This window comes from Callorhinus ursinus, unplaced genomic scaffold (genome assembly GCF_003265705.2).
Source record: "Callorhinus ursinus isolate GAN/ISIS: 27379988/994484 unplaced genomic scaffold, GSC_fseal_2.0 scaffold5, whole genome shotgun sequence".
NCBI lineage: Eukaryota > Metazoa > Chordata > Mammalia > Carnivora > Otariidae > Callorhinus > Callorhinus ursinus.
This window is the reverse complement of record NW_027397067.1, coordinates 69,953,561-69,980,435: the sequence shown is the minus strand read 5'-3', so window position 1 is coordinate 69,980,435 and position 26,875 is coordinate 69,953,561. Positions and strand designations below refer to the sequence as shown.

At 46.3% G+C, this 26,875-nt stretch overlaps 2 long non-coding RNA genes across 7 annotated transcripts in view; both read right to left on the bottom strand.

The window, feature by feature from the left end:
* The window catches only part of LOC112823393 (uncharacterized), a 379,174-nt gene that overhangs the window by 62,176 nt on the left and 290,123 nt on the right, over window positions 1-26,875 (bottom strand). The window contains exon 10 of one of the 6 annotated variants that reach the window (XR_012378347.1): window positions 25,924-26,015. The exons of the other annotated variants lie outside the window; for them this stretch is intronic. This is a non-coding gene — a long non-coding RNA (uncharacterized lncRNA). The remainder of the gene's footprint in view (window positions 1-25,923; window positions 26,016-26,875) is intronic. 6 annotated transcript variants of the gene reach the window in all.
* On the bottom strand, window positions 22,661-25,155 carry LOC141372849 (uncharacterized). Its single transcript, XR_012378350.1, has 3 exons — window positions 25,002-25,155; window positions 23,083-23,373; window positions 22,661-22,894 (listed from the first exon to the last, which is right to left on the bottom strand). It is a non-coding gene; the product is annotated as an uncharacterized lncRNA (long non-coding RNA).

The following is a 26,875-nucleotide window of genomic DNA, read 5'->3' as shown; positions in this document are numbered from 1 at the left end:
CTTGGTAGGGCCAAACTGTTAAATCAGGAAGCAATTAACACTGGAGGCCAGCGTGACAGTGGCAGAAGGATTAAAAAGAAAGCCATCCTCCCCAGATGGAAAGTCAAATCTCCCAGGGACAGATGGATGCTGACATGGCTGGCTTGTCCTCTGACACTCTGCCACCCTCAGGCTCTTCGTCCAACGCTAACTTTGGGCGACTTGTTCTCCACTTTATTGAGAGAGGCTGCATTCTTTAGTCATATTGAGAGGAAACTCAGATCTCCCTGTGAGATGTGTTTTTTGGTCATTTGATACACGTGTGGATCGTGGTAGTCGTTTACAAGGCTGAGGTCTAGATCGTGGTAGTGGGTTACAAGGCCGATGTACTCCCAGTCCCGTGGTAAACATATGAACCGTCTTAATTATGGAGCATGGCCGACATGTGAACAGGGTTCATAGAAACAGGGAGGGGCGCTCTTGGCTCTGTTGGGGAGAGGAGTGCTGTGACAGGCAAAGCCCATGGACACCTACAGCTTGGTCACAGGCTGGCAGGCATCACTCCCAGCATGCTCTCGGGCTCTTCCAGGGGGCTCCATGAAGTGGGGAGCACTTGGCCTTAACTTTGGAACAAGCAAAGACCCTTGAAGCAAAAGTCTCTAAGGGGATCCTCTGAGACCTAAGACAGATATTCCCTGTGTCCTCATCAGCTGTCTCTCTCTTCCCTGCCTATCAGAACAGTGACAATGGCCAAGGTGGCTGAAGGGGATCCGATGAGCCTGACCATGGACTGAGGCGGCCTTCAGACCCAGTATAATAAAGTTCTCCTCCTCACTTTATGCTTCGCCTCTTCTAGAAGCTCTTTCAGCTGGATCTATACACCCAAACATGTACACACATGCCCACGTGCATACACTCATGCACGTGCCCAGATTCTCCTGAAGCAAATATTATTTTTAAATATTTGAGGGCAGTGACCTGCGGGTCTATTGAACTGGAATTACTGCTGCAACAGTCTCCCTTTCAAGCCAAGCTCTGATTCGAGTCAATACCTCCGGCCCAGATGCTATGTCACGGAGCAAGAATTTCACGTGGATTATGTCAAAGTGAGCCCGGCACGCAACTGATCCATAATCGTGCTTGCTAAGAGCATTTAGCCTTTTGGCTCCAGCCCCTCTGATGTGGGCCTTAGACTTATGTCAGGGGCTAATGGCAGAAACAGGGGCTGTGCCATTCAGCTTAATTGGGCGATCATTAGGACTTCCTCCAATAAACAGAGGAAGCTGGGAGCTGCAGCTGACCTCCCTGAGGCTGTCTAGGGGTCTCCTGCCCAGGAACCACCTTACACAGGATAAATTTATCTGCAGTTGCCTAACTGCCCAGCCTGATCTAATTAGTAAACACCTTCAAAAGGGATCAAGCTGACTTTTGAGACAAAGTCTACCACACACGGCAAAGGTGGGCAAATAAATATTTAAAGGGCACATCTGTGTAGGTGGAGCGGGGAGGGGCAAACAGATTAGACACAGATATGAGTTAACTCTGGGAGCTGTGTTGTGTAATTGTCCTTGCCCTTGCCCCTCCGCTGGCCCAACTTGCCCCCTTCTCCAGGGCTTCTGTGGGATCTGGCTCCCTAGACACTCAGCTACCCAGTGTCCAGAAAGCACCATCGTGAGACCTGAGCATAGCCCTGGTCATTCACTACCACAGTTGTTTTTGGATGTTAGTACTGAACAAGACCTGTGTAAGGGCCTAGAACAGAACGGTGCTATTCAGGAACTGGCTGCTAGCAGCTAGCATGCAAATGACTGCTTGGTTCTTGGTTGTTTTTATTTTATTTTTCCAATCCAGCAATGATTGAAACAAAAGTCTGACCCTCCATCGATGACGTTCTGGCAACACCAGTGGTTATCAACTGTCGCTCCGCCGAAGACCCACCCTGTCTACAGCATTCCCTGACTCTTCGTGCTTTTGCTGTGGTTTGCAGCCAATTATCACGTAGCCCCCCCACCACATGGTGCAAAAACAGCAGCTCAGCAGAACTCCTGGTCACACGGTGGCTTCAAAAGAATCAAAGCTCATGGTGCACAAATGAACCAAGATCACTCCACCTCCACTGTTAACACTCTGGAAGAACCTGTGATAGGAACATTTTCACGAATGGATTTAAAACCAGGAGCCAGACTCGGAATCGGAGTTTGGTTCTCTGGAGTGGATCAGATGGGGAGACCAATATGAGCTTCCTTAGTATGCTCGATGGCACTCGTCTGAGGGGAGATGGGCCTGGGGGCGGGGGAGAGGAGACCTTTCTCAGAACAGCGGCCGCCTGCCAGGCATGATGTGGAAGGGGGCCTCGTCATCATCCCACTTAACCTTCCCAGCAAACCTACAAACGAGGTATTCTTACCCTCATTTCACAGAAAGAAGCTGAGGCTTAAGGACATGAATTGAACTACATACACTCCAATCTGTTCTATTTCGTGTTTGTTGTTTATCGCTTTGGTTTTAGTATTTCTGCTCTAGCAGGTATACAGTGATCATTCATTCCGCAAAAATTATAAAACACTTGAAGGCAAGATCCTTGTCTGTTTTCTCCTCCACTGTACTCACAGTACAGAGCTGAGTGTGGGACGCATATTCATTCATGCATTCGTTCATTCATTCATTCGTGCATGCGTGCGTGCGTGCGTGCGTGCATTCACTCATACCTATTCATCAAACATGAGGGATACAGCTGTGAGTAAAACCAAAAAGATACCTGTTGTCATGAGCTTAGATGTTAGTTGAGAAAGACAACCCATCAATAAATAAGCGTGCTGATAAAAGAAGAATGGAAGAAAGAAAGAGAGGGAGAGAGGAAAGATAATTATCAAAAAGTCATGACGGTCAGGCAGAGAACTGAGATCAGAAGATACGACGGAGAAAGGCAGTGCCCATGAACTGGCCCCTCAGTATTCTCAAAGGAGGTGACCTGAGATCTGAATGACAAGAAGGAGGAATCTGTAGAAGATCAAGGGAAAGTGATTTCAGCCAGAGGGACTGCAAAAGCCTTGAGATGGGAATGAGTTTTACAGGTTCACAGAAATGAGAAAAGCCAGTATAGTTTGAGCAGGTCAGCGACGGGAAGTTACACGAGATGATGTCATAGACATGGCAGGAGCCAGGTGACGTAAGGTTTTGTAAGCCAGGGTTGGACTCATTCATTAAATATTTGTTCATTGAATAAATGCACAGGCCTTGGAGCACTATGGGAATGTAAGCACCAGCTGCCCTTTAGGAGTTTACAAGTTGCACCAAAAGGATGAAAGAAATCCACATCCATTCATTCAAGAAATATTTACTGAGGCTCAAGCTGTACCAGGCACTGTGGTAGATAGAGGGGGTACCAAGGTGAATGAGACATGCTCCTTACCTTCAACCAGCTTTCAGCTTTAAAGAGAGAGACAAGACCACATTACAGAGCAATAAGTTCCTTCCTTTAAGGAAGCACTATGTGAGCACATAGAAAACATCGGTCTCCACCTGGAAAAAGTCAAGGAGAACGATGAGACAGCCAAGAAGAATCCAGAGATGGGCGGGTCCCGGGAGGCTGGAAAGTTCAGGTAAACTTCCCATAGAGAGAACCAGCCTTAACCTGGCACTTCAGAAATGAGTGGAACGTAGAGGAAAGAGGGGGAGGTTCCAGGTTGAAGAACAAGAGCGCACAGGTTTGAAACAAAGGTCAACACTTCAGTGGGCATTCACAGCTCCCACAGCGTTTGTCCCTCTTAATCAACACCTTCCCTGCACACGCATGCTTACTCCTCCATGCTCATCCTCCCCCTTGTGCCAAAACACAACTGAAATGATCTGCTCACCACTCCCCAGATTGCTGAGTGTCTCAGTCACTCTGAAATGAAAGTCTGATCCTCATTCTAAGAACACCATCTACAGCTTCCTGATGATTGACTATTTCATGGATAGGGAACGCCTAACTTCTCCATGTGTTCTACTTTAGAACAGTTCTTTTCCTTGCCAAAGAGACTCCTCCTTAAACAAGCCTGCTTCCTTGATGCAGCTATTCTTCTATCTTAATTTTAATTTCAGAAGTGTTTTGGTCAATGATTACCAGGTCTGAATCAATAGTAAAACCCTAGGAGCATATAACAATAAGCATTAATTTCTCACTCATGAAATATGGGCTGGCTGGAAAAGCTCTGTTGCTTGCTGGGGGGGGGGTTCTGCTCCACAAGTCTCTTATTCTCCTCTGGGACCAGTGGGCCAACTGGGACATGCGGTTATCATGGTGATGGCAGAAGTATAGGAGAGTGAGTCTGCCACAGACAGTAAGTAACTTCTGCCTCCATTTCATTGGCCAAATCAAGTCACATGTCCAAGCCTAAGGTCAAAGAGAGTACTCAAGAGAGGAGTATACTCTGCTCACCATAAGGATGTGGCAAGAAGAGATGCAATGGGATAAGTTACAGCCAATTATTCAATTGACCACAGAAGTTATAAAGAGTTCATCCCACTTCTCCCACTAATGTCAAATCTCAAAAGGTAGAGCTCATGTTCCTATAAACATCCTTACTTTCCAGATTAAGCTTCCTTAACTTCTTATCCAGCAGGTTCTTAGAACCCTAATCCTCACTGTGCCCTGAAACACATTCTAGTTTATTAACATTTCTAGCTAATATTTTTGGCAGATGCAATCATGGTATTGCCTTCCACTGTGGATTTGCCAGTGCAGGATAGTGCGTGCATCTGTTAGGATTTGATGCCTAATAAAACACTCCAAAAGTTAGCTCCTAATTCTTTGGGTCAGCTAGACAGTTATTCTGGGCTGGGCTGGGCATGGTTGCGCTCTTCTGTGTTTGCTCAAGTGTCTGCTATCAGCTGGCAGATCAGCTAGAGGTTGGTTGGTCTAGGATGGCCTTGGCTATGATACCTGGGGTCTCTCTCCATTGTCTACCTTCCACCAAGAGGTTAATGGGGACCTGTTTGCATGTCTGTATCAAGAGTTCAAGAATGGAGCCTACATGCTTGAGGAGTAGGTTCAAAATGGTACAACATCACTTCTGCTACATTCTGTTGGCCCAAGCCAATCACAGGGTCAATTCAAAATCAAGAAGCAGGGAAATAGACCCTAGCCTCCCATGGAAAAAGCTGTAAAATGCTTTGGCCATGTTTGCAATCTCCCTGACAGAGGTACTCTATATCCTCTGTCCATGAATGCATTGCACGAAGGCAGGCTTACCTTAGGTCTTGGCCTCTGCCACACTGTTGACTCGCAGAGTTAGAAGTCATTTAACAACCTCAGACACCAAGCCATGAACCGTTATCAAGCAAATGCATACTGCATTCATATTTATGCTGTTGATCTGAACCAAGGTACGATCCCTCATATTCCATTTCAACTCCCTTGCTTCAGCCACCTTTGATCCTTCCATATGCCTGCTTGTAACAATTCTTTGTATATCTTGTAAAAGAAGTTGCCAAATTCTGAACATCTTCATGTATTTCCTTACTGTATCTGGTGTAAGCAGCAGGTTGTTATCAGGTTGGTTATAACAACTGTTTAAGGACAGCGATGATCACACTGGCCAACACTGCAGGATACTCTATGGCAGCATCACGGTACTGGGTACACAGCTGCCCCCTGCTTAACATATGAAGTCACACAAGAGTGAATCAACACTCAATGCAACACAAACCCAATGAGGTAAATCAGTAGCTCTTCGACTCTTTTTTTTGGTCGTGTCTCTTTTTTTAAATGATGAAATATCATATAAAAATCTAACACAAGAACCAGATAAACATGAGCCTACTTTGGCCAGAAGAGGGGACATTCCTGGAGCTCTTCCTACCCAACTTCTCCCATCCCAATCTCCCCTAAGATATCTGAGGCCTTGCTGGATGCCATGGAACAAAATTTGAAAATCACTGAATGAAACCAATGCTTTTCAAACTTGGACAAACGTGGCCCTCAATAAGAAATGCATTTTACATAGTGACCCAGAACACACACACACACACACACACACACACACACACACACACACGTAACTGAAACAACTTTCTCCCTGAGTGCAATATACTCTATGTTTGCTATTCTACTCACTTCACTTTTGGAATATTGATCATGAGCTAGGAAGTTGTTTTTACAACCCACTAAACAGGGCATGCCCCATAGTTAGAACCCACTGGACGAGATGACTCCTGAAGACCGAAGAAGTCTTTCAGTGTTGAAATTCTATTGGCCTATTGTTCAATAGCTTCTGTACCCTTAGTGCTCACTGTTTGCTCTCAGGGACAAGGAGAAACGGGTGATGGACACCACCAAAAAGAGCAGAAGTGAAGTTACAGATAAGCCATAATAATGCTCCCAGGAGTAATGGAGATCATGTGCCCTCATGGACACTAATAAAATTAGTAGATTAGCTCATGAGAAGAGTTTACTCTGGAGCCAGACTAGCTAAGGTTAATTTCCCAGTTGTGCCAATTGTAGCCTGGGTCACTTGGGCTTATTACTTATTCTATCTACACCTCAATAATGACTTCTTCTGATATACAGGTCTAATAATTAGTATCTACCCTGTAGGGTTGTCAATGGCACTAAACAAGATCATATCTAATGGACTTAGCAGAGCCAGGAACACAGTAAGTTCCCAGAGTTCCCTAATATTAATAAGGGAGTAGATGGAGCAGGTGGCTTTTTCCCCCCAAAGAAGTGGGTTCAGTAATCAAGACAAACAATGAATTGGTCTCTCCTCCAGTCCCTCTCCCTTTCTAATAGCCAGAGGGATCTGAGTTCAAATTCTTGTTCTCTCAATTAACAGCTGGGGTCCTAACAATGTTCTTGGATGACTCACACTTTTTGAACCTCAAGATCCTCCATTGTGAAATGGGAATAACAAAACCTCTCCGAGAGAGTTGCTCTGAGGATAGCTTAAATAATGAATGTAAGACACCTGGCCCAGAGCCTACTCTGTATTATGTCCTCAACAAAAAGGAGAGAGACACAAAAAGAACCAGAGTCAGAGACGGAGAGAGGAACAACTTCCCAATTATCTCTCCAAAAAAAGGAAAAAATGCTTTGAAAAACAACTGTTCATATTTTGAAAGTAATTGAAGAGCATTCAAGTTGTGTAAGAAACAGCCAACCACAGCCAAATCCCATCGGTTATCTTAGCTGTGATTTAGTGGTCTTAAATGCAGAACCCTACTAAGAAGTTCCAACAACATGAATCATTAAATTCGCCATTTGGGGTGTGTGTGTGTGTGTGTGTGTGTGTGTGTGTGTGTGTGTACGTGTGTGAGTCTTACATCTGTTTGACTCAGCAAACACAATTGTCTTCTGGGTGTCATGAAATGTGTTGGGGTTCAGTGATAATTCAGGCAAGTCCCTCCCATCAGAGAACCTATAATCAATCAATACCTCAACCCTGCTCCCCTTTTTATTGAGCACATACTATGTAGCAGGGGTTTTAGACTGTATCAGGTGTTTTAGACACATCATTTTGCCTAATCCCCAGAGCAACCTGATCACATAGGATTTGTTATTCCCATTTCACAGTTGAGAATGCTGAGGTCACATAACTGGTAAGAGGAAGAGAAAGAATATGGACTCAGATCTCCCTGAGTATTAAAGCCTTACTACTGTGCATCTTCCCATAGATTAACAGATGTAGGTATAAAGATGCCAGAAAGAACACAGAATACCAACTGCGTGGCACCTCTGTGTACATATCCCAGTAGTATAGGGTAGTGGTTAAGAACACAGGCCTGGCCTCAAAATTCTTGTTCTTGACTGAATAACTCCCGAGTTCAAGAGAGAGAATTAGATGGATACATGATATAATATAAATTTTCTTCAAATGCGTGCGCACGCGCGCACATACACACACTCAGAGCTGAAAGGTACCTTAGAGAACATTCCATTCAGTCTCCTTACTTTGCAGATGAGAAAGCCAACACAGGGTGGAGGTGAGTGCACCAGGGGTTTCATGGCCAGGGTCCAACGGGGAAGGAGAGACAGTCACCCTTAGAACCAGGGGCATCAGACACCCCAGCCCTGGGCTCTTTCCAGCACCCCACCCCCACCTGCCTCTCTCGATAAATGTGCCCAAATTTTCAAATGGTTACTCCCCGAATCGAAGGAAATGTCTCAGATAAGGCAGATTCTGGCAGAGGAAGACTGTCCACCTCATTCTGAGATTTTCCCCTATCTGCTCATTCGTAGAGGTCATAAGAAGGGCAGGGGAATGCTCGCATGACGTGACTTCTGGATCTTCATTCCCAAGAATGCAGGAAGGTTTAAATAAATCAGACTGCAGGCAAGAATTCAGACAGGCTCCCCCACATGTTCGGTGCTTTTTTTCCCCTGGTGGATACCATCAGCTGTCCTGTTGCTAAGAGACCAGAGTGGGTGGGAAAGGCCAATAGTCATATTTTTCAAACTTATCTGCAAAACTGGTTGTGCCTCTGCTCCCTCCAGGGGTTCAGCTTTCTCAAGAACAGGATATTACAACCAGGCAGATGGAGAGAGTGAGAGTACATTTTTTCGAGAAATGAACTGAGCTTTTCCTGGACATTCAGTATCATCCAGCAGAGTCCTGGGAGCTGCCAATTATGGGTCTGAGGCAATATTTGGGAAAGAGCCTCAGAGTACATATGACTCAACAAAATATTCTGATTTGCATTCCTATCTGTTGGGAAGTTGCACTTATCAGCACCAACAAGTGCTGAGGGTCTGTAGGAGTGCTGGGCTGAGCTGGTCATTGGAAAATTAAAAAGGAATAAAAAAACAAGCAGGGGTTGTGGGGAGGAGAGTATTTGAATCACTCCGGGACTTTCCTTTTCAGTTGCATTCCAATCGGACAGACCTAAACCTGGCAGAGTCATTCCATTGCTCAATGTCAAAAACATTCGCCTGGAATGCAGGACATGTGAACTTGGACACCCCCCGCAGCTTCCCTGTGTGGCCCAGCATGCTGCATCCACTATAAACACACCCATCATGAGAGCAGAAGCAGAGCCCAGGCTGGGGTAAGCAGGAAGGTGGCACAATATCACATAAAGCAAAGCAGGGATACAAAAGGTGAGCTCTGGACAGCATTCCTCCCTCAAGGTCTTTGTACTGGCTCACAATACACTCTGATGAGCCAAGCCCACATGGAAAATGAGCCCTTGGGAACAAGCTGGTGGATTTTTCTGCCTGCAGAAGAAAGCAAGAATGTGAAGTAACTTCCTCCTTTTCTGGGTTCCTACTTGGCAGTTTGAAGGCAGGAAAAAAAACCGAACCTGCTCTAATCACATATTTCCAAAGAACTCTAAGAGAGATATACATGGTCATCTGATTTCCCTATTCTGCCCGCTGCCCAGTGACTCTTCCCACCTTGACTTAGTCAAAGTAGCAATCATTGTCACTCTAGTATAAATGAGGCTATAACTCAGCATACACAGAAAGCCCACTTAGACCTGCATCATGTTCCAGAGCTCAGTGTCCCGGCCAGCAAAGAACTAATGGTTGGCAGAGCAATCTGGGTAACCAAATACAAATCACATCACTCCCTCTCCACCTCCAAATTCAGGATAAAAGAAAGGAAGACATCACCAGTAATGTGCCTTCCACCATGGAGAATAATGGAGTAGAGTATAGGATGCTGTGTGTGAGGATCAGGGATACACAGGTTCTAGAAAAAAAAACAAAAAAACACTTAAATCAAATGTTTACTGTAAGCTAAAAACTTGACAGCTTCATCCCATTTAATTTTCACAAAAGCCAACAAAGTGTCAGCAATCCCTTTTCAGACTTACTGTTCTGTAGGATATACTGGCTTTGAAAGTCCCTACTGTGCCGAGGAGGAAAACTTGCTTCTAAAAGTGATGATTACTCAGGCCAGCTGTCACAGATGATGCAATCTTTCACACAGGACAGCAATTAGCTGAAATAATCCCAAACCACTGTTGCCCTTAATTCCTGATTGTCCTTCTGGGTTTGCCGTTTTGTCTACCAAACAGACACTTAAAGTGGCAAAGAAGATTCTAGAATGAGGTTAAGTGTGCCTTTTTGGAAGACTGACAGGTGGGTAAGAGACCACTTAGCCAAGGTGAGTGAGATCAAAGGCAGGGTGCTCAGAATTGAGCTTATTGCCCTTTAATCTCTGGAGCTCGGCTGGAGGAGGTGGAAGTGGGAGGGGTTGAGGGCAGGAACACTGATATCAGGGCAGGTCCCATTATTGTTTTGATTGTGGACTGACTGTGTGACACAGACGTTTTATTTACGAAGGCATCAGAATGTAGTAGTCTGGACATCAGCCACCTTGTCCCTCTTCAATGGTCTGATGAAACTTATTGTCTCCCTCACGGCATGAAACTTATTGTCTCCCTCATGGCTGAGCCAAGTGATAGCATTCAGAGCCATGATTATGACTTCATACATGATCCACTGCAAGACAGGGTTTGATCATATTGACGTATCGTCAATAGATAAAACAATGAATCACATTCATGTCTGGCTTTGTATTTGGAGAAGGTAGTAAAAGAGTGGGTCAAATTCTCTCTTGCATTGGCCAAAACATAAAGAATAACACTATCCTTGCAGTAGATGCCTCTTACATCGAAAGATGCTTTGTCATGGGCTGAGGAGAGTAACGATCACTTCCAAGTTAAACTTTAACACTGTTTACTGGGCCTTTCGGAAAATTGCCAAAAGAAAATTGTCAGCATTTCATTCCTAGCACACAGCACAGTGCAAAGCAAGCAGTAGCTGTTGAATAAATCTTTGTTGAGTAAATCAGCGGTTCAAGGGAATTCAACTTTTATAGAGTGAGAGGAGATCCTTCTCTAACGATAGTTGGGATTTTGTCTATGGAGGACAACTTGCGCTGGGCTGGGCCATGACTTTCAACCCCCACAAACTTGCCCCCCTTATCCTGCATCGCCTACATTGGTCAACACTGCTTCCCCTCCATGAAATGCCTTTCCACCACATTTGCCTGGAAATCTCCTCTTTTGAAACTCTTCACAAATCTCAACTCTGCTGAAAGACTGTCCCTGCTGTAGCTCTACAGACAACTGGTCACTTTCTCCTTTGTGTCCAGCCTAGCAAATAGCATCACCAGAAACCATGTTGATTGATGAGCAAATGAACAAGCGGATGGTCAGTAGAATACAAACACTGGGAGTAAATCAGTGTATAGCCATGAGATGCCTACTAAGTATAAGGCACGGTGCTCCTGACTTTAGTTAGAATCACATTGCATAACACGTGGCCTATGACAGGGGAGTAGGGAAGAACCTATAAAGTGAAAACCCATGTAGCTTTTGTGGTACTGCAACATTCCCAAGAGTGTTTGGACTGACCCCAACTAAGAACATTCTATAAAACTGAGGAGCCGAAAGGAGCATGGATGCCAACATTACCCCTTAAATAGGAACCATTTCAAAGTACGGGATCCAACACCATCTCTGAAGGACTTCCACCCACTCTCAAAAGAGAAAAGAAAGCAGAAGCAACTTCCTTCCTCCTCTGGGGTTGGCATATGTTTTAAAATAATGTTGGTCATTTTCACAAGTACTTTGACTCATGCAATTTGTCATCCAGACACTTGTTTCTGCCTGGGTCTGTCCCATTTCCTCTTGGAAGAGGAAGGATCATTCGAGCCAAAGGGACCAAGTCTGTCAGGAGATAGACTGTCCTCCAAAGCAGCAGCCCAAGGACTACAGCAAAGCTTTGGCCATGTGGAAATCTAGAATGTCAAGAGGCTTCCCGGCCATTTCCAAACTGAGTAAAGCATTTAGGTTCTTCAGTATTCACCCTGGGCAGAAAAGCTATGGTATGGGAGGGGGGATTGGTTAGCCCGGTGATGGGTATTAAGGAGGGCATGTACTGCATGGAGCACTGGGTGTTATATGAAAACAATGGATCGTGGAACACCACATCAAAAACTAATGATGTACTGTATGGTGATCAACATAACATAATAAAATAAAAAAAGAAAAAAAAGAAAAGCTCTGGAATGGAGAAACAACAAACAAACCCATCCTTCTGCTCTCTTTCACCAGCATTTTATTTTTCTCCTGAAAGCTTCATGAACATTCAAGTCACAAAACATCTGTAGCACTGGCAAGGAAGTCCATGTCTGAATATGTTACAAATCCCTAATAAAATGTCTAGGAAGGTGCACACACAGGACACTTTTCACTGCAGTTATCTCTGGAGATGTGAATGGGATTGCAGGGCAACTAAAGGGAATTTTTACTATTCCCTCCATATGCTTCCGAATAATTTGGGTTTTTGCACCAAAAACACATATTGATTATAAAATTTAAAAAGATAAAATAAATTTGTCAAAATGAGGATAAAGGATGAGTTGGGGCCAGTTTGGCCTCAAGAGCTCTCTTTCTCCCCAGAAGCACTAAAAATCAGTGCTATGTGATTTCCTCACTCCAATCACGGAGCCTCTAGGTACTCAGATTCTCCCATCCTCCCCATCCTCCAACATTTACCAATGAGTCAGGAGGGCATGAGAGGGATCCCAGGGAAGAGAAGATGCTAATTAAAACTGGTCCCAAAACTGGTTGAGCCTTTCATTTGCATGATCTCATTTTGATACTCTTAAAACTTCCACAAAATAAGTACCACTAGCTACATTTTGAGGATGAGAAAATGGAGTTCAGAGAGGTTAGTCACGTGCTCAGGGTCACACAGCGATGAGTGACAAAGCAGGAATCAGAACTCAAATCTGCCAGGGACCCAAGCTCCTACTTTTAAAGGTGTGCTCCTCCCCACTCCGTTCCAATGACCACTGTCTCCTAGGATCTCTGCCAATGACATCCTCACTAGACCAGTCCTGGCCTCTCCGCTTACCCACTCCCACATCAGGAGAAGTTGCTCTTTCCAGATGAGGTGAAAAGGAAAATGCAAAGCTCATGCATTTTACTCCCCCTGGGCTCAACCGTGTGTAGTAGGTGTGATCAGCAACTTCCCACTACCAAATTACAAGGCTTATTCTTAGACTTCCTCATAGTTAATGGTATGATTTGAATGCTCAGGCTTCTCATCCACCTGTCGGCTCCATAATAAGTTCACTCAAGTCCACAAACAAAAAAGAGAGAGAGCAATAAAGTACAAGCAAAGGATAGAGGAGAAATGGCCAGTATGAAAATGTCTGGGGATTTTAGTCAAAGTGGGTCCAGAATGAGTCAGCAGGGAGATGGGGATGACGGGAGGACAGATGCAAACTTCAGCACCTTTGAAAGGACCGAGGTGTCAAAAATGGGGAAAGTCATGGCCCCCTTTTGTGTAGGAACAAGGCCAGTTTCTTAGTCTCCCTAGGCAGCAGCTTCCTCATCTGTAGAGCGGAGATCATAACAGAGAATGTGCACCTCAGTTGCTTAGCTGAGTACCTAGCACACAGTCAACATTCCAAAAACATAACCAGTCCCATCATTTCTTCAACAATATAAGCGGAGGCATTGTTTGTTATTTTACAAATTATGAAACTAAGATGACAAAGCTCTCAAGTGGCAGAAAATAGACTAACACCAGGTCTGCCTGATTCTGAAGGCCATTTTCATAACCACTAAGCTATACTTCCTCCCTCAACAGAAAATTTAGAACAAGAAGAAAATCCCCCATAACCTCATGACCCAGAGATAAGCACTTTTACCCTCTTACATACTTTCAGATTTTCTTTCATACAGATATGAATACTATTGTTCAAAATTGGGGTTCTTGCTTTACATTCTGCATTTGCCTTTTACACTTGTCAAGACACCATAACCATCTTCCCAGGTCAATAAGTGTTTGTTCATCTAGCCATTCTTGATGGCTACTTAGTATTTATTCATTTGGACTATGGACATGCTGTATCCCCGTCATTAATCCCATATTGTCGAATATTTAAGTGGTTACATTAAGATGTTTTTAATTTGTCTTATTATTTTTTGAAGATTTATTTATTTTTAGAGAGAGAGAGAGCGAGAGAGCACAAGCAGGGGGAGCGGCAGAGAGAGAATCTCAAGCAGACTCCCCGAAGAGTGAGGAGCTGGATGCAGGGCTTGATCCCGGGACCCTGAGATCATGACCTGAGCTGAAGTGAAGAGTCAGATGCTTCACTGACTGAGCCACCCGGGCACCCCGAATTTGTTTTATTATTGAGGTATAGTTGATATACAATGCTGTATTAGCTGCAGTGTGCAACATGGTGATTGGACAATTCCACACATTATGCAGTGCTCACCACGATAAGTGCAGTGACCACGTGTCACCATACAACGTTATTACAACATTATTGACTATATTCCCTATGCCGTACACACTTACTTGATAACTGACGTTTGAACCTCTTAACCGTCTTCCCCAAGTGTCTCCCAAGTGTGAGCAATGCTGCGGTAAGTAACCGCGCTGCTGTGTCTTCATCTTAGCTATTACTTAAGGAGGGACAGAAGCAGTGGGGCTCATTCTAGAGAAGTGAGGCTCCAGAGGCAGGAGTAGGAACAGGACAGCTGCCCTCAAGGCTGGGGAGGAGCCTGTGGCATGAGGACTAGACCTTCTCCAATGGTCCTGAGCAAGTAGACCCTCTGCTGAAGGACAGACCCAGCTGTCAAAGGACCTGTTCATTAGCCTACCTCAAGAAATGGTGAGTTCCCCACCATGTAGGAAGCTCAATGTGGGAACCTACTGAAAACCAGGTGCTTTATAAACATCACCTTGTTTAATTCGCAGAACATCCTCATAAGGGATGGGGCACAGCTCGTAAGTCCTGGGAATTCAGACCCAGATCTTTCTGATACCAAAACCCTTACATCCAGGTACAGTGATGAAAAGCATGAGTTTTAAAGGAAACCAGACTTGGGCTCACTTGCTGGCTGGGTGACCTTGGGCTAGTGACTCAACCTCTCTGAACCACAGGCCTCTCATCTATTGCAGTGGGGATAATAACTGCATTCGCTTCTGAGAACGCTCGTCAACATTAAAGGCACTGACTCACGTAAAATGCTCAGCACGGTGCCCAGCACAGATGAAGCTCAATCAGTGTGGAACATCTGCTGAAAGAAAGGTCTAGAAGAAAAACATCAAGGTTTTCAGACTTCCTTTGGTGATGCATTAGTTCTTCTCTAAAACTAGCCCACCTGGAATTATCCATGAAGACCTCTGAGCACCCCAGCGCCCAGAGACAAAGTCTGAAACACAGACTCACACATTAGATTCATCCATTCATCCATCACTGGGCCGTAGACCAGCTTCCATGGCTCAATCCTGCGTTGAGCAAGACAGTGGTGATGCCCAGCCTAACGGAGCTTCCAGCTTCTGGGAGGAGACAGATCCTAATACATGATGATAATTCCGGGTGGAAAGTCCACTCTAGAGGAGAAAAGCAAGATGTGATGGGAGCACGCTGCGGGGAGTCAGGGCAAACTTCATAAATGGTGGCATCTATGCTGAGCTCTACAGAAAGAGGAGTCAGTAACAGAGAACAAGGTCCTGGGTGAGCAGAACTACTTGAAGGTTAGCAGGAGGGGGTGAGAGATCATGGTGAGGCCCGGAAGCTCAACAGGAGCCCCTTAAGAACAATCAGACTTTACCTTGAGGGCAATGTGGGCACATAGTGCAGGGTTTAAGCCAAAGAGTAATAGGAAGAGACTGGTACTCAGAGAGCTCCCTGGGCACAGGAATGGATTAAAGGGGGCAAGCCTGGAGGCAGGGGCTTCTGGGAGAGAAGAGAATGGCAGCGGGACACAAGAGTGGTTGGAGTGGGAACCTCAGGAGCCCACACCTGCCAAGTGCACCCACACTGAAAGCAACCCCAGGGCACCCGGATGAACAGGATTTTTCTTTCTGGATTCTGTACGGAGCTTGACATGGTAGCTCCCGTTAGGATATTAAAAAGCCAAGCAAGAAAGACTTTGGTGTCAGAATCCTTTATCCTTCTCCGGTTCCACATGTTTAAATCATAGCAATTCAGAAGACTCTCTTGGTAAGCAGAGCAGGATTTTTCTAGTTTCTGGGTCCAAAGGTATCCCTCCGCAGAGCTTCAGCCTCAAGCCAGTGCAGGGGTTGGATGGAAGGATCAGGGAAACCAGTTCTTAATAATAATGGGTCGGCTCCGCATAATAACAGCTTCTGGTTTACAGAGTACTTTCACAGACATTATCTCATTTGATTCTCACAGTGAATGGGGAGTGGAGGGAGGAGGGATATGAGGCAATTAGCATCAGCCCCACCCTTTCAAATATGAAGGCTTGTGGCTCAGAGAAGTTCAGTGATTTGCCCAAGATTACAAAACCTGTGAGTGGTTTTATGACTCTCACTTCAGTGCCTCAGCTCCCTCCCTTAGAGCTAATTTTTTGGGAGTGAGAGTGGTTCTTTCTGCCTTCGGAGAAGGATGGCATATGTATACCATTAACTCCTACCAACAGTATTCACTGTTGGTGAGTCACTGTTGCAAGGGGATCGTTGGGCATTGATGGGGCCCCAAACAGGACAGTTTTGAATGCTGTGGGCAGGGGATATTGGTGAAAGGAAAACATACTCTGAGTACCTGCCCAGGCTGGGAGTGAGCTGGATGTGCCGGAGGCAGGAAAACGCTAGTGCGCATCTGTGCCCGAGGGAATGGTTGGAATGAGGACCAGGGGAAAGAGCGGAAGAGTAGGAACTCCACACAAGAGTCCAAGGCTGCTGGATGGCTGAGTCCTTCAGCAGAGTCCAAAAGCCCATCGAGATATCAGGAAACAAGAGCAAATTCCACAAGCACTCCCACCAACTCTGAGTAGGGACGTTCAGGTATGGTGTCCTTGCTCTGGTGCCTATTCATTTCACCACAGAGTCGATATGAAGAAAGACCTGAATTCTGTGTTGGGACAGACAACCTAGTGAAATCCATAAAGCAGAAACCAGTTCTTGTGGCCTTGTGGTACGGGGTCTGGCAGCTGACCAGGAAGCTGTGAATGGTTCCTGTTTCCAGAGCAGTTGAGCTGGGTCCCTCCCACCCCAGAGAACCACAGAAAGGAATTTTGCAAGGATGATGTATAACTGCCAACCAGGAAGGAAAGAGGGAACGGTTTCCCAGGATCCTGCTGGAGACCCAAAATCAAAAGGGCTCTGTCGTCTCCATCCTGAAGTGGGGAGAATCAGGGCATATGAACTTCAAACTACAGGCACTTTTGGCACTTCCCGCATACCCACTGTACCCCAAATCCTATGCAAAGCCCTTTAGGCTTGACCCCACTCAATCCTCATAACAACCCTGCATTATGTTGAGGAATCTGAAGCCTAAAGTGGATAAGCACTCTGTCCAAGGTCACATCACAACTGAACTGCAGAACAGATTTGCCGGGAGGTCTGGAAGCACAGGACTCATGTTCTTTCCACTCCCCCACGAAGCCTTGTGAGTTTGAGGGCTCTAAATAGCAAGGCAGGAATATGAGAGGAAGGGTACATGGAGTGGGGTGGAAATTGTGTCTTAAGCCACCACCCTGACTCACTCCCTTAATAAGCATCTAATGACAGCTGAAGTGTCTGCTTTGGGGGTAGTGGGGGTTTCTAGAACGGTACTTTGGAGAAAAATCCAGACTGGAAGTGACTGAAGCATGAATCAGCATGGCAACTTCCAGGTCAAAGAGGAAGGCTTAATGAGTAGCAGCCCCAAATGCAAGAGGAAAAATTCAGTGTTATCTAACAAATCTGGGACCCAAAGGAACAAGGTCTTGGCTTTCTGCTTCCATCTTCAGCCTTATTTCAAACTGCTCCCTAAAATGCAAACTCCTGCAGCCCTCCCCTCTCCCAGGTCACCAATATAAGGATCCCCATCTGGCCTCAGGTCTTTGCTCCTGAAGTGGTCTCCATTAGGAATGCTCTTGCTCTCTTCTCTGCCCCTCTGACTCTGACTAGTTGAACCCACCTTCCTCTCCTTCCATGAGATCTGTCTGACCTAGTCTGTTCACTGATGAATTCATTGAATCATCGATTAGACCACATTTGTTAAGCACCGCAATTCCTAAGCATCACGGAAGATAATGGGATGCATTGACAGAAGACTCCCAGCCCTCATTGCATAGTTGGAAAAACATGTCAATAGAGTATAACAGAAATAACAATAAGAGCTTGGGGGATGCTTCAGTGTTACAGAAATGCTTAACTTTTCTGGACTATGGAGGGGTTGGGGAGGCTTCCAGAGGAGGCAGCATCCTGGACATGTTTTGAATGATGGGTGAGAGGCATGAAAAGCAGTGTACTAGTAGTCAAGAGACCTAGGTCCAGTCCATACTCTGCCTCTGTGCTGACCTCAAATGAGGCATCTCTCCTCTTTGGACCTCATGAGAGGGGTAGACTGGCCCAGCAGCCAACATCTCTCTTGCCTGAGCTCTGGTCTTCATTTTCACTGACTGCCTAATTATTGCTCATCCTGCATCCTGTATTTCCAAAACTCTATTTCCTTATATGTAAAATGGTGATGCTAATAACCAAACTTTGGGACTCTGGAATATTCAACAGAAGAATGTATAGGAAAGTGCTTTTGAAATGCTAATATGTGGAGCTCTGAGAAGGGATGTGTGGCTATAGGTCAGCTCTCCACCGGATCATGCTTCCCTCTGCCTTCTTTGGGGGTCTAGCATAAGGATGGACACACCGTAAGAACATTATAATACATGCTGAATTGAGCTTTATTTTACACATACACACGCACATACTCACCCTCCCTACATCTCAGAATAGTCTCCTCTTTCATCCCCATCAAAACACTGAACTCCTCTGTCCAAACCCTACCCGACCAAGTGCCCACTCCCACAACAAGACACTAATTCATCTCTTCTTTCTCTGCTCCTTGTCATGACTCAGCTACCTACCTGCCATGTGTGAACACCACTTCTGGGTCCTGCCTTCCAAGAATTCCTTGTGGCATCTTAGACCCTCCATTCTTGTTGGAGTATGTGGTTGGTGAAGCTGCCATGGGGGTCACAACCACTTACTGAATGCCTGCTCTGTGGTCTGGCTCTGTGACGTCTCCCACTGATCCTTACAACTCCTCTGTGTGATGGGAATTATGATTCCCACTGTTCTGGTAGCTGTCATGAAATGAATGCCTATTTGGGGCCAGGCACTGTACCTAGTGTCTTACAAGTCCAAACTCATCAAACTGTAAATATATGAAATTCATTACACAACAGTTATACATAGATAAAGCTGGTTGTTGGGTTTGTTTGTTTTTTTAAGAAAACCCTGGAATGGGGGGCAGAGGATGTGTATGTCAACAATATGGGAAGCTTCTCAGTCTTGTGTAAAGTGGGCTCTGAGAGGACACATTTGCCCTGTAACAGTAATCCCAGGAAAAGACACATTCGGGCATCTGCTGGGACCTCCCCCGAGGTAGTTGATATAGAAGAAAAGAAGATTGGTTAAGTAAGAACAAGAGAAAGAAAGGAAAGAAGGAAAGAGAAAGAAAGAAGAAAGAAAGAAAGAAAGAAAGAAAGAAAGAAAGAAAGAAAGAAAGAAAGAAAGAAAGAAAGAAAGAAAGAAAGAAAGAAAGAAAGAAGGAAAAAAGGAAGAAAAGAAAGAGAGAGGGAGGGAGGGAGGAAGGAAAGGACCTGATTTCTTTTTTTCTTTTTAAGGTTTTATTTATTTATTTTAGAGAGAGAGTGTGTGTGAGCAGGGGTAGGAACAGAGGGAGAGAGAGAATCTCAAGCAGACTCCCTGCTGAGTGGGAAGCCCAACACAGGGGCTCGATCTCAGGACCCAGAGATCATGACCTGAGCTGAGATCAGGAGTCAGATACTTAACTGACTAAGCCACTCAGGCACCCCGGACCTGATTTCTAACTCAGGTCTTCACATGGAAATGCCCCATGCATTGACTGGGCAGGAGCCAAGATCTCATTGCAGGAGGCAGCAGGGCATAAAAAAATGGCAAGAGTTTGCAACCCAGACACACCTAGATTGGTTTTCCCACCTTGTCATTGAAGAATGCACAAAGCCAAAGTGTGGAGTGATGCATTTTCACACCCTGAAGCCCCTCTCCCAAGTGACCTGTATCCGGATCAAGAATCAGAACAGAAGTGTCCTCATGCCCCTTTCCAATCACTCTGTCCACCAAACAAACCTTGATTTGACTTCTACTTCCTTCACTCGTTAGCTGTGTGACTTTCAGCACATTTTCTCGTCTATAAAGTGGAGCTAATAATGCTAATTTAACGAGTTTTATTTCTTGAAGAAGAAAATGAAATAACAGGTTTAAAACACCTAGCACAAGGCCTAACATGTCAGAGGTGTTTCATACTTGGGAGTTCCCTTCCCAAGAGGAAGCTTGGAAAGGCCAGACCCCGAGGGGCAGGGGGCATAAAGTGGGGGACGCAGCACTGGCATATCCCTGGGTGAGTCATTTGGGCTTCCTGGGCCTCTGTCTCCTGTCCTGTAAAGTGAGGGCCCTGTAAATGCTGGACTCAACATCACACCCTTCCAGGGCACCTTGCCCAGGATATAAATAGGACATAGCTTTTACTCCATAAGAGCTCAGAATCCAGAACTCCCCAGTTCTAGGGAACCCCGGCTTCTGTGCAATGGGACAAATATCTGTGAATGCACAAGTGGGGAGACCAGAGCCACCTTCACTGGACTGCTCACCAGAAGGCTTTTAAAATGGAAGTGTCCCCCCTTCCCCTCCCAAATCAGGATCACTTAGAGTTAGGGCCCAGGAATGTGGATGTGTTGCTCATGCCCCAGGTGATTTGGGTGCAGATGATCTGCAGAGACCAAGTGGGAGCTACTAGGGAAGGATTCGGACCAAAGTGGTGCTGAGACTAGGACACACTGCAAGTTAACCATTTCTTGTTACAATAGGTCTCCAAGACCACTTTGCTTCTTCATTTTCCTTTTCCCCTTGACATATGCCCCGAACATACTCTCATAAATTAAGAGCATCCAGTTATTTGAGCTCCAATCAAGCAACTCATTTCTTCTTTCAAACCAGGGTCTGAATTCTCAATTCCTACTGAACCTGGGCTACAGGAAATGACTTAACCTGTTTTTGAGCAGCACCTGATTACGAAGTGACAAGCCAGTCCCAGCACCTCCTTTGAGCAAACAGCCTCCCAGGGCCAAGAACAAACTATTCTGTCAACCGGCCGTCTGCTCGCACTGACAACTCTCTACACCCATTGTCGTAAGTGCTAATGGTAAGTGATGGGTATCACTGAGGATGTCCATAACAGCCTTTCCAAAGAATGGACCTCTACAGAGGCGCCTGGGTGGCTCAGTCGGTTAAGCATCCAACTCTTGATTTCGGCTCAGGTCATGATTTCAGGGTTGTGAGATGGAGCCCCAGGTCGAGCTCCGTGCTGGGCATGGAGCCAACTTAAGATTCTCTCTCTCCCGACTATGGACTCTGAAAAACAAACTGAGGGTTCTAGAGGGGAGGGGGGTGGGGGGATGGGTTAGCCTGGTGATGGGTATTAAAGAGGGCACGTTCTGCGTGGAGCACTGGGTGGTATGCGCAAACAATGAATCATGGAACACTACCTCAAAAACTAATGATGTAATGTATGGTGATTAACATAACCAAATAAATAAATAAATAACCAAATAAATAAATAAATAAATAAAAGATTCTCTCTCTCCCTCTCCCCTACTTCCCCCTCTCTAAAAAAAAAAAAAAAAAAAAGTTCGAATTTGAACAAAAATAATGGACCTCTATATCCAATTGCCAGCCCTGATCTGTACTAAATAAGGAATAGTTATTAATAATGCTAACAGGAGTGATGACACTAGCCAGCCTTTCACGGCACTGACCACATGCCCAGATACCTCGGGGCACTTCACAGATATTATTTTATTTAATCCCTCCATAAATGGAGATATTGATCCCAATTCTTCAGCCCTCTTTTTGGCAGTATCCATGCCCTCTGCCATGAGACTGTAATTCTCCCTAAAGATAGAGTGTGTGTCTCTACCCCTTTTCCCTCAGACAATCCTAGGCTAAATCAGTGAACCTGCAGATATCTGAGCAGGAAAACTGGCTGTGTTTTGAAGTCACTAAGTATTGAGCTGATTTGTTACACAGCAACAGCTGACCAAACCAGTCCCCGAGGACAGACGTTGGCAAATACATAAAGTAAGTTTAATCGGAACTCAGCAACACCCACCCATTTCTGTTTTGTCTATGGCAGCTGGCATGGTACCCAGCAGAGGCAGGTGGTTGCAACAGGGACCATATGATCTGCAAAACTTACACTGTTTACCACCTGGCTTTACAAAGAATGTTTGCTGATCTCTGCCCTAGAACACAGTTTCTCAGACTTTAACCAGCATCAGAATCACCTGGAAGCCTTATAAAAACACAGAATACTGGGTCCCAGCTTCAGAATTCTGATTGTGTAGGTCCGGGGTGGGGTTCAAGAATCTGTCTTGGTCTCCTGACCCTCCCCACTCATTGTGCTCCCCACTCACCCCAGACAGCCATCCTGTTCCTTTATCAGGGCATTTGAACTTGCTGCCCCTTTGCCAAGACCATCTGGGCCCCAGATATCCGCCCGGCCTATTCCCTTGCTTTGTTCAGACCCCTGCTCACATGTCACTGCATCAGAGGAGTCTTCCCTGACCATCCTTGCTAAAAACAAGTCTCCCCAGCCTCTTCGATCTTCATCCCTTTACCTGGCACCCCTTCTTTCTATAGCATCTACTATCCACTTACACACACCTTCGCAGTTGTCTGTCTCCGTGCCCTAAACGGGAAGCTCCCTGAGGGTAAGGATTCGGCTTCAGTCCCTGCCGCATCCCCGGCACTTAGGACAGACCCACGGCAGGGGCTCCATCAGTAGTTTTGAATGAATGAGCAAATGAACAGCCGTTATTTAAAGTGGGACCTTCTAGTTCCCATAAGAAGTATCTTCTCTTATTCCCTGCCCCTGCTTCCCTTCAAAAGGACTCAGCAAAGAGCCTAGAAGAAGCAAAGGAAGGTCTGTCAGCTGGCGGTCCTGCCCCTTCAGCACTCCCGGCCTCCGCCACCCGCCGGACCGCCCCGGCTGCAGCTGGACCCCCGCTGTGCCATCTGCAGCCCACCGGGCCCAGGGCAGCTCCGCCGGGGACTCTGCAGGGGCCCCTGGGGACACACGCTTCAGGACTCACCCTGCCAGGACACATGTGACTCTCCCCTGCCTGGACGGCTTCTTCACATCTGCCCCTGTGTACTTTGGCTTCCACAGCCTGTGTTTACAAATCTGGGTCGAGGAAGGACAGGAATTCCAACAACATGCGATTCACAGAAGCCGGCCAGTGCTTCCTGTTCTGGTTTTTCCTCGTAAGTAGGCAGTGCAGAGAGACGGCAAGTCATCTGTTGGACTCGGAAGCCACCCAGACCCCGGTCGTGTCCAGCTGGGACTCTGGGCAAATCGGACAGCCTCCGTGAGCCTCAGTTATCTCATTTTAAAGGAAGATAATAATACAAATTTGTTATTGGAATTAGAGCCAATATGCAAAGTCCCTTAAGAATTTCATAATATGGTTTCTATTTCTGCATTATGCTCCACTATGTCTATTTTGGGCAGAGTCCCAGGCTCGTCCTCAGTTCCATTCTTTCCCTGAGATAAGGGACCATCCTCTTGACAGTCTATCTCTTAACATACCACAAGACCACCTCCTTCTCCCTCTCCCTGTGTGGCTCTCCCCAGGAGAACTGGCCGTTCCAAGCGTAGACTCAGGCGCCGTCAGCCTAGGATTTTAACCATATCTCCATCCCTTCTAGCTGAGTGATCTTGAGCAAGTTATTCTCTTCCCTATGACTCGGTCGCCTAATCTGCAAAATGGGGTTGAAGGTGGTAGCTGCGGAGCAAACATCGCCAGGTGATGGCTTTAAAGCCTCTTCCCTCCCCCCTCCCCATTGCCCCCTGCCATGCAGAAGCTGGGAAACCCATCTCAGAGTCCCCAGCCCTCCTTGCAGCTAGGGCTGTGAATAACTCACTCTGGCCCAAGAGATCCAAGAGGAAGTCTGCCCGGGAGGGCTGACAAAGCTTGAGGATTAAATGATAATATCCCTGTGAAAAGTGTGGGGGAAAGCCTGGCAAATCATGCATAAATGCCTGTGGAAAGTACGTGGAAAGGTAGAGGCTGCATGAGTCAGAATTCAGCCGGAGGCACGAGGTGAGGCCCGGAGGGGCAGAAGATTTGGAGCAGTGGATGGTGCTAGAAGAGAGGATAGAATCTGCGTAGGAGGGGATGTAGGTGTAGACAGGACGCAGGTTGGGGCCACAGAAAGGAGCACACGTTCAGGCCCCCTTGATTGCTGAGCCTGGAAACACTCCCAGCCCAGGTTTCAGAATGGGCTCAGGAGAAGCCTGTCCCTGGAGGGAAGCCAATTAAAGGGTCAATCGCAGGGATCCACCATTCATCGAGGGACTGAGAAGTGCTTATGAATTGGTCTCCACATCCACGGGTTTTATAGAGAGAGCATTCCGGTCACTGTGAGCGTGAACGGTGTCTTTCATCTCACACTGCCTGGTGGCCTGCAGGCCAGACAGGGCTAAGCTCTGTGGGAAGCCCTGGGACACAGGGCTGCAAACAGCAAGGTCCCCTGGGCTGCTCTGCGGGAGCAAAAACAACCACAGCGCCGCTCTGGAGAAAAAGCAAAGGACCACGTCTGCAATCCCCTCAGGTACCCTCTCCCCAGCTGGAGAGCTGCAATGCAGTGTCCATGGCCTCCATCGGAGAGCAAAAGACGGGAGGAGAATTCCCTGTGAAGGGACCCAATTTGGCTAATTTGGCTGATCATTTTCCTGAATCCGAGTGGGAATCTCCCACCCCCAAAGCCCCCCACAGGGAGGAGCTACTGGTATTGGGGGAGAAGCTAGTGAACACACCGGGAGCACCGATTCCCCCGAGAGAGTGACTCTCGGGTGCCCCGCTGGAGTGACTGGTTGCTACAGAGGGCGTGTCCGGAGGCTGACAGTGAGCAGGGGTGGTGCTAGCCCAGCCTGGAGACTTCTCAAATATGTAAAAGGTTATATTATGCTGGGCACTCAGTAGCCCTTTGGAAAACATGTTTCAAATACCTTGGGGTATCAGGATCCAGTTTCTTGCAGGCTGAACCTAGAACACCACCACGGGCATGTTCTTTCCAAAATGCAAACCAGAGAGTGTCACTTTCCTGCTCAAAATCTTTGGTGGCTCTGTATTAAGGACGAGATTGAAACTTAGCCTGGCAGATGCTCCTGTTGTTTACTTTTTCTTCATTTCTCTTTCTACACTAGACATCCCAAACTAATTTATATCCACCACCCCCCCACCGACACACAGTGACTCTCATCCCCTGCTTGCCTCTGTACATGATTTCACTCATTCAGTGATTCATTCATTCACTGAACACTTAGTAAGTGCCTAGTGCATGCCTCTGTGTCAGTGACTAAGATACAATAGTGAGCAAGAGTGACTTCCTATTCCCAAAGATCATAGCATTGAATTCAGGAGTTCTCACACCTGGCAGCACATCAGAATCAGCCAGAGGGCTTCTTAAAAGCGCAGAGGTTTGGACTTCATCCCAATATCCCAGGATGGGAAGACAGGGGAAAGAATCAGCAGGCAAAATTGTTACAAAAGGAGCGGGGAGCTAAACTCTAATTTCTTCTGTGACCTCCCTAGGAATCAATAGGATGAGTGGGGGAAAAGCTGGGTTTGGGAATCAAAAAGCCTGTCTCGAAATACAGGCATCCGTATATTCTCGCTTTCTGGAACATTCAGCGTTTACACGTGTTGTCTGGCAGAACTCCTAATAGTCCCACTTTACTCTCCAAAGTGCCCTGATTGGGATGATAAATTACATGGCCACTTTCCTCCAAACTCCACTTTACCCTGTCCTACCATGAGAACCTGGGGTCTGTTGAAGATCCCCGAGCTTCAGTTTCACAGTCTACACCACGGTGCGAACAGTACCCGTGTCAGAAGGTAAAAGAAGTAAAAGCAAAAGATCACGGCTACCTCGTGCCTTGGAGAATAGGTGCCCTAATTCACAGAAGCCGTCATTATTCTTCACCTTGTAGGAAGTAGCCCTCACTTGTTCGCGTTGTTCCCTGGCAAATGAAATGGTATGTTAAGGATGAGAACACAGTCAGATGAAAAATAGAGCATATATATTCGTGGAGAAAGTGGCCCTGAATCACCAGGACGCGGCTTAGGTGGTTGCTGGCCAGAACCCATCTTGCATTATCTGTTACAATATTTAAACAGCAGCTCAACCTTCTAGAAAGCAGAGCTTTCCTACCCTCCTCATTGGTTAAAATTTCTCAGAGAGTTGGGTCAAATGTCTCTAATGGGCCCAGATGGAAGGAGAGGGGGGCTATGGTCTCATGTCTGGGGCCAGGCAGAGGGAAGAGAGAGACTGACACATCCTCTGTCTGGGTGACCATCCACTCGTGACTCATCACATCTTGGCCTGTCTGCACTGTGATTCTGCCAGTGATTCACTGATGCCCACCAGGAAGCCCCCTTTTTAGGTCCTCTTTCTGGGCTCTTCGATTAGCATTTGGGGCCAAAGGGAACCTAGAAGGAGACAGAGATGTAAAGATCTGCCAACTGGATGGAGTATGGCTTGACCCAGCGGCAGTGAGAGACAAGAACAAGAGGAAGAAATGCTAGCATGCCTGGTTCCCTGCGTGGAATCTAACAAACAGCTAGAGAAGAAAATTTTAATGCACAATGGTAGATGTTCATAATATTTCAGAGATCCTCAAGGGCTGAGGATTTCCCACGGACAAAGGAAAGGCCTAGAGCTTTACAGAAATCAGAAATCTCTTTGGATGAAGTTGTATGAAGGAAGAGCCGCATGAACAGATTGCTTAAAAGTCTAAGGTATGCATCTGAAGATAAAGTCAAGCAGCATAGAGAAGGGGTCCGTAAACTCTAGAACAACAAGGAGACTGAGACAGGAGTT